Source organism: Polypterus senegalus, chromosome 18 (assembly GCF_016835505.1).
Source record: "Polypterus senegalus isolate Bchr_013 chromosome 18, ASM1683550v1, whole genome shotgun sequence".
Lineage (NCBI taxonomy): Eukaryota > Metazoa > Chordata > Cladistia > Polypteriformes > Polypteridae > Polypterus > Polypterus senegalus.
In genome coordinates, this window is record NC_053171.1 from 60,968,147 (window position 1) to 60,980,615 (window position 12,469).

Here is a 12,469-nt window from a genome sequence, read left to right on the forward strand (position 1 = left end):
CCTGCTGAAATAAGCAGGCACGTCCCTGAAAAAGACGTTGCTTGGATGGCAGCATATGTTGCTCCAAAACCTGTATGTACCTTTCAGCATTGCCTTCACAGATGTGCAAGTTACCCATGCTATGGGCACTAACACACCCCCATACCATCACAGATGCCTGCTTTTGAACTTTGCGCTGATAACAATCCGGATGGTCCTTTTCCTCTTTGGCCCGGAGGACGCGACGGCTATGATTTCCAAAAACAATTTGAAATGTGGACTCGTCAGACCACAGCACAGTTTTCCACTTTGCCTCAGTCCATCTCAGATGAGCTTGGGCCCGGAGAAGCCAGCGGCGTTTCTGGGTGGTGTTGATATATGGCTTTCGCTTTGCATGGTAGAGTTTTAACTTGCACTTGTAGATGTAGCAACGAACTGTGTTAACTGACAGTGGTTTTCTGAAGTATTCCTGAGCCCACGTGGTAATATCCTTTACAGAATGATGTTGGTTTTTAATGCAGTGCTGCCTGAGGGATCGAAGGTCACGGGCATCCAGTGTTGGTATTCGGCCTTGCCGCTTTTGTGCAGAGATTTCTCCAGATTCTCTGAATTTTTGATGATATTATGGACAGTAGATGATGAAATCCCTAGATTCCTTGCAATTGTACATTAAGAAACGTTGTTCTTAAACTACTGGACTATTTGCCCACGCAGTTGTTCACAAAGTGGAGAACCTTTCCCCATCCTTGCTTGTGAATGACTGAGCCTTTTGGGGATGCTCCTTTTATACCCAATCATGACAAACGCCTTTTCCAATTAACCTGTTCACCTGTGGAATGTTCAAAACAGGTGTTTTTTGAACATTCCTCAAATTTCCCAGTCTTTTGCTGCCCCGTCCCAGCTTTTTTAGAACATGTTGCAGGCATCAAATTCAAAATGAGTGAAGATTTGCAAAACAACAATAAAGTTTATCAGTTTGAACATTAGATATCTTGTCTTCGTAGTGTATTCAGTTGAACATAGGTTGAAAAGGATTTGCAAATCATTGTATTCTGTTTTTATTTACGTTTTACACAACGTCCCAACTTCATTGGAATTGGGGTTGTAGATTATTTCAGCCAGGATAAGGAATAATGTGATTGCCCAAGCATGTGCCACAGGAAATTGATCACTGTGGATGCTGCTGCCCATGGTTTTTGAAAGTGTGCATGAAGGTGAGCAGGCAGCAGACATGCAGACTACAAAACCCTTCAGTGTAAGCCGGTTAAGGGTTTACATGGCCACATAATCAGATACTTGGCTGAGTCTAATAAGTTAGATGTTGCACATCTCGTTGCAATCGAATGTCATGGTTTCCATTATCACTTCATAGTGGTAAGACGCAAAACGTTAACAGTTGTGCAGATGGCTGCGGTTCTACATATGTACAGTACATTTATTTTTCTGAAAAATAAATGTTATCCAAAGTATGGGTAATAAGAATAAACTGTAAGTGAAAAATTCTGTTCTGTGACACCACATTGATTATTCATTCTTGTTTCAGATTCCCAATATCCTCTATTTATATAAGTTAACCCCAAATATCCTGGTATTTGGTGCTATATCTCCTAAGACAGTTTACAAGATAACTTTTAAGTGGCATCCGTCGATAGATCATCAGCAATGACTTAACTCATGTTTAGCGGCCAACATGTTATAAAAATTTCATGTTAGTCGTATCACATACTCGCACACATTTCGAGTCATCCAGTTGTATACTCACAACATCTAATGTATTTTTATTACAATTTTGTTAAAATAATCGCTTGATGAAACTCCAGTGAAAGAAAAAGGAATATGATAAAATGAAAATAAACATTCCTACACCCTTATTCACTGGTCAGCAGTATAGACCAGTAACGGCATATTCATTGGTTAACATTCTGTTTCACTTTATATCAGCATTACAAAGAGTGCTTTGAGAGTTCAAGTACAACTTATCAGGCAAATAAACTGGCTCATATCCATGATGCTTCAACAAACAAAAGGTCAAGTCACCTGCGCAGTTTCACATACTGCTGCTAAATAATCCTGTATTACCTCAGTTAGGGCTCACTGCTAAGAATATGAATGTCACAATGGGGAAGCAAGTCTAATGAACCAAATACCAAAACAAAAAAAATTGCAAATGCTTGTTCACGTTTTGAGTGTGTTGCATTTTCTGAGTGGGTTTTTTTTTTTTAACAATATTTTAAGTAAACTTACACATTTGGAACATATTGAGAAAACGACTGGATGACTTGACATGTGGATTATGCTGCACAAGTAATGTGAGATTTTTTTATGAATGTTTGCCATTACCCAGTATTGGTCCAAATAGGATGCCTGTTATATCTGACTTTTTTCTCTCCATTCTGCATAAAAACGTTAGATTAAAAATTTTCTTGGTCATTGCTACAAACTTCATGGGGTAAATAACACATAAAAACTAGAGTTTTTGTGTAAAGTATTCTTTTAATAAGGGAAAATTAAAATTAAACTTGTATCCAGTTTATGCCAAACATATATTATTGTACAAAGTATGTTCCTTTAGCAGTAGTGGTTGGCTTGAAATGTGGAACTGTGTATGGCCCTACAGGAGTGAATTTGAGACCACTGCCTCAGGGAAACTGGGGGGTGGGGAGAGGTAAAATTATAGTTAGAAGACGCTTCTAGAACCTGTAGATTCATGTGTGGAAGCAAAATGACTGAAAATTCAAAATGTAGTAAATTAATTAAGGCAAGAATGTGAGCTCCTGAGGTGAGTCAACTTGTACTGAGGTCAAAGAAAACAATCTGATTTGTCTGTTGTAAGAGGAAATGAAGCTACAGCCCCTCAAATTGAATTTGTGGTAACCTCAATTCTTAACATGCTAGCACTTTTTTGTATTTTTGTTTTATTTTGTAATGTGACAGAGTCTTCTGCCTGTCAAAGTAGGCACTTGATTTATGTAATGATATGAATCGGGAGTCCAGGCCAGGTCACATGGTGGAGGGGTGGGCAATATTGCACCTTCAAATGTTGGGTGTCCTGGAAGGAGCCCCCTTCAGTTCCCCCTGTCTTTTGCTGCACATGCATCCATTTGCATGCATGATTTTATTCCGTTTCCATCTGGCAGCTGTGTGGATAACTCTGCACTAAGAAATTCTTAAGGACTTAATTGTAAAGGTCCAGATAATCATTTGCTTGTATTTATTTCCACAGTGTGGATTATTTATTATTTAATAGTAGTCAGTGCTGCTTCGTGTGTGGATGTGTCTGTGTCTCAATACTGTACATAAGCTTTAGTAGAGTATGTGACTTTGGGTTCTTCATACACATGCAGAGGAGACCTGGAGGACAGCTCTTGATATGAGTGCCAAAAAAAGATAATGTGGTCGGGTAATAGGCAACCCAAGTCCAGGGCAGGGTTGGAGCAGTGAGTTCATTCAAAGATTTATGCTGCCTGCTCCACTGTCTCCTCTTTGATCTTTATTTTTAGAAAAGCAGACTTAATTGCACTTGAGATTCTTGAAGATAGCCTTCCAATGCAATAGGTTTAGCCTGATGCCTACAGCAAAACCAGATGAGGATCAAAGAAAACTTAGATGGTCATATTTGACATGTACTATGGATATTTTGTAGATATACAGTCTGTCATTTTGAAGGCCCATGGAGATGGTGCAGGATCAAGTGATTAAACTTTTTATGATGTATGATACTGTAATATAGGTGCTATCTATAATAGCTGCATGCACTACAGGAACTTACTTGATATGTACATGGTGTACACTGCTGATTGTATACAGAGGACCACTACAGCTGTAGATAGTAATCCAACATGTGTGCCTAAGACTCACGTGGACTCCATCAGTCTAGCCTGATCCTGTTGGATAGGCTTCCCGGTGAGAAGACCAGATGCTGCCTTTTAACTAAAGTTGCTTTATCTGGAGTTGAACAAAGTGTGTGCTGCATTTGGGGCTGCTAGGAAATACAACAACTTTTTTTTTTATCACAGGCATTAGAAGCAAGCTTGTACTGTCATTATGATCAAGCTTTTGTGACCATGTGCATGTCTGGTGTAACGCTGTGTGGTATACTGGTACTATGAAAGTACTGAAAAATCCAATTTGTAAAGCAGTATAATACCAGCATTTTTTAATTTCTGTAGCGGAGGTAAATGGCAGTTTTCGAGCACTTTGTGCTGTCTTGTTTATTACTGCAATCGAATCTCCAAGGAGGCTAAACCCCCACCCCACATTTTAAGGGGCAACTGAATCTGCTGCTGTTCATGATTTGCAGAATACGGCAGTGTAGCAGGAAAGCACGCGATTGGCAGTAGAGCAGGGAGTGTCTGTGTTTGTGAGATGGGGGAGTTATCCATTATTTTCTTTGGGATCATTTTGGTATTGAGGTTCAAAAGCTGGGATCAATGCTGCAGTTTAAATTTTACTGCTGATCCATTATCCAAGGTTTGTCCATTAAGCCCAGTACCATTGGTAATGCATTATGAAAGCTCATCCTACCTCCTCCACCTTCTAACAATCACATGATTTGCATGGCTGCCAACCAGATATTCTGTGTGGATTTTTTTTTTTTTTTTTTTAAATCATAAGTGGTGTTCAATAAGCAGTTGAGCCAAAGTCGATCCTGGGCTTCCATTTCCTTTGTAACATTCAAAGGATGAGTATAATTGTTTTTTTCTACTGTATGCCATAAACCTCTATCCGTCCCATATCTCAACATTGGGGTTGTTAGTCATCTTCAAATGCCTTCTTGAAGTGTCCATCCAAATTCCCCACAAATCAGAGTTTTTATCTTTTGATTTGAAAGTTTAAAAAGACGTGGTCAATTTCCCACAGACTGAGCTATACTGAATATCCAGATGTGTCCGCGTTACCCAGATTGATCCTGGACTTGTCTCTGGTTTCTTGGTTTGGTTTCTTTTGATGCCCACATGGGTTTTCCCTGAGTGCTCTGATTTCCTCCCATATCTCAAAAGATGCACTTGGGGGTAAGTGGCAGCTCTTCAGATGTCTCATTACGATTGAGTGTGGGCAAGTACAGGGCTGATCCCTAAATATTTTATTTCTTTACATCAGGAGTAGTCTTGTTCAGCTGTGTTAACACCTAGGGTCTCTCAAGCCCCCTTTGGTCACATGGTATAAGATGAACTAAGGCTTCTATTATCACAATTGCCAACCTCCTCCTCTTCTCTTGTGTTTTGGTACACAATACCAAATGACAGGTAAACAAAAAGCTCACGCTTTTGCTACTTGGTTGAGCGCTGGTATCTTGTTATAAACAAAAAAAAGATATGAGTGACAAAGGGAATCTCTTTGAAATAATCTGTAAGCTGACTGGATTCATGTTGCATGCGGAAGATATGTCACAACATAGACATCTGGGTAACAAAATGAGGGTCACTTCAACTTCTGGAAGAGTAATTCAGACACTTAATGGGCACAGGAAAGCTTGCAAGCCTTAAACATTTTAAAATACTCCCACCTAAAAATATTTTTTTTTATATGCTACTTACCCCAAGTAGTGATGTAATGGGAAAAAATGCTAATCTCATGTTTTCATACAGAACAAAGATGACAACATTTCTAACAGAATAGTAGGGGACACAAATCAAAACTTGAGTCAAAACACGAAAGCAAGTTGTAGTAATCAGGAGTACAGAATGTAAGTGGAGAGGTTTGCTATCCATCAAATTCATTCACTACAGAATTGAAGGGAATGATCTTTACACCATTGCTTGTTTGGCATCACTAACAACAGCATCTTGGGGAATTCTTAGACTGGTTTCCTTGGAAATGGTTGGCACAATGTGCCTGTGATGAAAACAAAATGGCATCACGGTATAACAAAAACAAATTTTCAGCTTTTTCAAGAGTCAAAAACACAAAACCCAGACCTCAGATTCTCTGTAGTTCAAAACACAATAACAAATATATGAGAGTCCTAGGAAAAAATGTGTAAATATTGGAGGTCACAGTGATTATTATGCAACATGATTTTTCGCCTGGACATTTTGACATGTGGTTGTCCAAAATTGGTCACCATAGATTCTCAATTCTGCGTGAAAACATGATGTTTCACTTTTTTTCTCTGCATTAATTGCAAATTACATGGGGTAAGTAACATACACAAAATAGAAATAATTTTGAATGGAGTATCCCTTTAAAAAAATATCAGCCACTATAAACACAAAGCTTATCCAAATTACTAAAATAACTAAAACATTTTTCAGAAATGTCCAGAAAGCAGCTTCCTTATTTTCCCCCTCGATACAATGATGATACACATTGCTTTTTAACTATTAATTGCTACCATGATTAAATCTACCAAACAAGATGACCGTCAAGTCCATTGTTTGGTTAGGCCAGTCATGTGTAATTGGAGTAAATTTAAAATTGACCCAAAGGCTCATAGGAGTAAGCACACTGCATATAGTGGTGATACTTTTGAAAATATCTATAAACATTTATATAGTTTTAATCAAATGTGTTTTATGTACACTGTATATGTGACAATACTGACCCTCTAAAAGTGTAAATCTCCAACCCAAAGGGTGAGCTTTGATAAATAGCCATCACTTACTATGTCTCCTCTGCCTAGCTTATGATTTGCATAGAACATCAAAGCAGTGTGATGCAGAGTCCATTGAAACTGACCCTTCGTCTCTTTAAAAAGTTTCCAACCTTGCGTTTAATGACTGTTTTGCTTATTGCCACTTCTAAAACTCCAAAGCAGCCCCCTAGCTCGTTTTATGAATTGCCCATCCCTCCATATTTTTTATATTTCAAACTTTTTAAAGAAGTTACTTATTGTGATCATTCAGGGTCATGGGGGCAAATGCATTTGTAAATAACTTCTTCATAAAGAAGGCAAGGAAAATGTGATTTGCTTTTTAGTAAGTTGTGTCAAATATATTTAAATATAGATATATTTATTTAAAACATGTACACGTGCAAGGAAATCTATAATATTTGAATGGCAAGGCTTTTAGCCAGCCCAGCATAAAAAGAAAATTATAGTAAAAAAATATATAATCCGTAGAAATTGACCATTTAATTTTAATTGGGGGGATGTGTGTAGAATGTGTTCCGTTATTGCAACAGCCACCGCCTGGTTGTCCAATCAGCTGGCAGCCTCTTTATCATTGACAGGTGCTAGATTGCTAGCACAGCTTTACCAGGCGATCAGCCACCAAAACCTGATGTGTGTGTGTGTTGGGTTTGTTTGTGTTACAGTTTTCTATATCGCTTCTTTCTGCTTATTATAATGTTCAAAATGTTTTTAAGTTGTATGACAACAGTGTTTTTGAGGCGTATGCAAATCTCACGTCAACTGAGATCCTTCAGTAATTGGGTAAGAAAAAGTTTTCAATGTTTTTGCCACTGGAAACTCCTCACTTTTTGACATCCAACTTTACTGATTTGAACAGTAAAAAATGTGTAAATGCACAATCTGTCCACTTTTACAGCCAGACAGTTAAACTGCTCTCTGATTTGTGTGTATGTGTAATTCTTTGTATTTATTTATCTTGATTGGATGCCCCTGGTCTAGGAGAGGTGTAATTTACTTGGACTGTGTAAATTTGCCCTTTGTTTTACCAAAGCTGAGAGGATGCCATCTCATTTCTAATCCAAGACTAAGCTGACGATCACATCCAGAGCATTTGGTTTTAAACCCGCACAGACATGCGTTTTAAGCAGCTACTTAACCTGATGCACGTTAAGTTTCTTTCCTCCTTTTTCTTACCACTTGACAGTGTTGAACTGAAGTGCAGTGTACATCACCCAGCTGAGAATGCAATGTACATACTGCTGTAATTATTTGTTTCTTTAATTTGTATCATATCAATACCTTGTACAGTGTTATGTTTTGTTTTCAAATTATTTTGTATTTTATTTTTATAAACTGGTTATAAATAAAAATACTCATTCAGCATGCAGATATAATCCCAAGGTTCTGACCTTTCTTTACAGTCGTAACTGAACAAACACTGATGGAAGAGGTGCTTTTGATGGAATTATGATTGCCAAAGCTCCTCAGCTGTACAACTTCTGACACTATGTTTGTTGATTATTAAACAAAACAAAAAACAAATTAATAAGAATGATAAGAAGTTTTATTTATATAGCATTAAAGGGATTCAAATGCAATTATAAATGATTTTCAGAGTCCAGCTTATCATCCCAGTCAGTATGTAGGTGGATTTAATCTCTTGAAGCCATCCTTTGATAATTAAATTCACCTTCAGGGATGTACAGATGAGGTTAAAGAAGAGCTTCCGACTAGAGGTAGGCAGACCTCCACTTTCGATAATGTCTTTACAGAAGAAAAGCATAATCCAACATAGTAGACATAAAAGAGTTACTTTTCACAGTGCATGTTATGTTGCTGCTGTTTTATATAGTCAGAGTACTGCATATATGTGCAAAAGGAAAATTATTTACCAGTTGCTAGTTTTGTGGTAAATCCTATGGCTGGCACCATAATAATCCCAGTAAGGAGGGCGCTTTGTCTTCCTAAACATATACACAAACATTTATATCATATGCATTTTTGGTCTTTTAGTTTGGGCAGATCATTTCATAAATGATGTGAAAATGCTAGTAAGATTGTTTTCATTTAAAAAAATGCCATTTTTAAATTATAACACAGTAAGTTGGACATAGCCTTAAACCTTTGTACATTCAGGAGAACATGCTGCTATCTCAATGCAGTCAGTCAGTCTTTTAAGTGAACAGATATACTGTATATGTAAAAGCATCAGAATTTTCTTTTCACTGGATACAAGTTTCCTATGAGTAGAAACTGGGTAAGACGAGGGCCACTTTGCAAGAAGAAAAACACCTGCAATCTGAGTCCATAGGCATTTTCTTATCACAGGATATGTTTTTCAGGAACCAGAGACTTTTTAGAAACTCAGCAAGATTTGTAGCATTTTCGATGCAGTAACTCAGGCCATTTCTAGTTAAATAGGTAGCTCCTGATGCTTTTTTAGCTCCTACTCCAGGGTCTATACTGTACTTTTCATCCAACCATGAATCCATCATTAGGGAGGAGTTGGGCCACAGATTTTGCTGATTGGTTGACCACAACCACTAGCAACCTCTTATAAATCTGTTTGTTGTTTGGACTCTGGAGAGTTATTGGTGAAGACACACTTTGCAATGCTTTACTATTTATAGCCATCTCCTTGGTGTGCTGTGCATCGAAGCGATAATAACACAATCCCAGACCACCCCCCCACCCCACCCCAAGTCGATATTGCTTCAAACTTTGTTATACTTCTTTGGACATCGAAGTTCCTGTGGTAGAAAAACGGCACACCTTTATGTCAACGGTGTAGATGCGTCTTCGCCTAGCCTCAAAGTAACGCTCGGCACTAACACTGTTGGCACTTTTACAGCCCAAGTGACGCTCATGCTCATGACATGGGGTGAAGCCTGTCTGGATTTAGTATTTTGTAATAATCAGGATAGAGTTGAGGGTGTAGAGGTGATTGAACCACTTAGGGTCAAGTGACCATAATGTAATACATTTCTCAGTATTTTGTAAGAGTGCAGATGCAAAGACTAAAATTGTTAAGTTGAACTTTGGTAAGGCTAATTTTGAGCAGATGCGACAAAGTCTAAGTAGGATACACTGGGATAAGCTTTTAAGTGTGGAGACAGTTGAGGAGCAGTGGAATGGGTTTAAAAATGTTTTACATGTAATACAGGACAGATACATACCTAAATTTGGAATCAATAGGAAACTAAAAAAAAACTCCATGGTGGATTAATAAAGATTTTAAAAAGAAATTGCAAAGGAAAAAGTGCAAAGTGAATCGTAGAGCGTATGAGAACATGAGGGCAACCATTAAGGATATCGGGGAGGCTAAAAGACAGTTGGAGAGGAATATAGCTGATAAGGCAAAAGAAGACCCTAAGAGATTCTTTCAGTATTTTGGTAGTAAAAGAACAGTCAGAGGAATTAAAAGATACAGACAGTGAAAGAGCGGATGCCCTAAACTTACATTTTTCTGAGGCGTTTACAAGTGAGCAAGTGGAAAACCTCCCAGAGGTAAACACGACTACTAAGGAGGTACTGAGGGATTTGGAAATTGTAGAGGGAAAAGTGCTGCTCAGATTAAATAAGCTGAAATCAAACAAATCACCAAGACCAGATGATATTTACCGTTGTGTTCTTAAGGAGTCTAGTGAGTATATATATATATAAACCTTTGACACATTTTTAGGAAGTCACTGCACACTGGCGAGATTCCAAAGGAATGGAAAATGGCAAATATCGCCCCATTATATAAAAAGGGTGACCGGGCAGATCCAAGCAACTATAGGCCAGTAAGCTTAACATGCATCACAGGAAAATTAATGGAAGGAATTATTAAGGATAAGATTGAGCAACACATGGCAAGGACAGAAATTATTCTGAACAGTCAGCATAGGTTCAGAAGAGGGAGGTTGTGTTTTGCTAACATGCTGGAATTCTATGAGGAGGCAACAAAATGATACGATCAAAGTGGAGCTTATGATATTATTTATCTGGACTTTCAGAAAGCATTTGATAAGGTGCCACATGACAGTTTGGGCAACAAGTTAAAAGAAGTGGGAGTTCAGAGTGATGTTTTTAGATGGGTGCATAATTGGCTCAGACACAGGAAGCAGAGGGTGATGGTGCAAGGAACCTCATCAGAACTGGCCGATGTTAAGAGTGGTGTTCCACAGGAGTCAGGGCTAGGGCCGCTGCTATTTTTAATATACTGCTCAAAAGAATTAAAGGAACACTTTTTAATCAGAGTATAGCATAAAGTCAATGAAACTTATGGGATATTAATCTGGTCAGTTAAGTAGCAGAGGGGGTTGTTAATCAGTTTCAGCTGCTGTGGTGTTAATGAAATTAACAACAGATGCACTAGAGGGGCAACAATGAGATGACCCCCAAAACAGGAATAGTTTAACAGGTGGAGGCCACTGACATTTTTCCTTCCTCATCTTTTCTGACTGTTTCTTCACTAGTTTTGCATTTGGCTACAGTCAGTGTCACTACTGGTAGCATGAGGCGATACCTGGACCCTACAGAGGTTGCACAGGTAGTCCAACTTCTCCAGGATGGCACATCAATACGTGTCATTGCCAGAAGGTTTGCTGTGTCTCCCTGCACAGTCTCAAGGGCATGGAGGAGATTCTAGGAGACAAGCAGTTACTCTAGGAGAGCTGGAGAGGGACACAGAAGGTCCATAACCCATCAGCAGGACCAGTATCTGCTCCTTTGGGCAAGGAGGAACAGGATGAGCACTGCCAGAGCCCTACAAAATGACCTCCAGCAGGCCACTGGTGTGAATGTCTCTGACCAAACAACCAGAAAGACTTCATGAGGGTGACCCAAGGGCCCCATGCCCTCTAATGGGCCCTGAGCTCACTGCCCAGCAGCATGCAGCTCGATTGGCATTCGCCATAGAATACCAGAATTGGCAGATGCACCACTGGTGCCCTGTGCTTTTTACAGATGAGAGCAGGTTCACCCTGAGCACGTGACAGAAGTGAAAGGGTCTGGAGAAGCAGTAACATCATTCAGCATGAGCAGTTTGGTGGTGGGTTAATGATTGTCTGGGGAGGCATATCCATGGAGGGTCACACAGACCGCTACAGGCTTGACAAAGGCACCTTGTCTGCCATTAGTTATAAGGATGAAATCCTTGGACCCATTGTCAGACCCTATGCTGGTACAGTGGCTCCTGGTGCACGACAATTCCTGGCCTCATGTGGTGAGAGTATGCAGGCAGTTCCTGGAGGATGAAGGAATTGATACCATTGACTGGCCACCACACTTTCCTGACCTAAATCCAATAGAACACCTCTGGGACATTATGTTTTGGTCCATCCAATGCCACCAGGTTGCACCTCAGGCTGTCCAGGAGCTCAGTGATGCCCTGGTCCAGATCTGGGAGGAGATCCCCCACAACACCATCTGTCATCTCATTAGAAGCATGCACTGATGTTGTCCGGCATGTATACAAGAACACAGGGGCCATACAAAGTGCTGCGTACAATTTTGAGTTGCTGCAATAAAATTTTGGCAAAATGGACTAGCCTGCCACATAATTTTTTCACTCTGATTTTTGGGGCGTCTTTGAATTCAGGGCTCTGTAGGTTGATCATTTTCATTTCCATCAAACGATGTGGCATCCTTTCGTTCCTAACACATTACCCAGTCTATATCAGTATAGATAACCAGGAGGATTTCTTTTTCCCATTGAGATCTGATGTGTTTTCAAAGTGTTCCTTTAATTTTTTTGAGCAGTTTATATATAAATGATTTAGATAGGAATATAAGTAACAAGCTGGTTTAGTTTGTAGATGATACCAAGATAGGTGGATTAGCAGATAATTTGGAATCCGTTATATCATTACAGAAGGACTTGGATAGCATACAGGCTTGGGCAGATTTGTGGCAGATGGAATTTAATGTCAG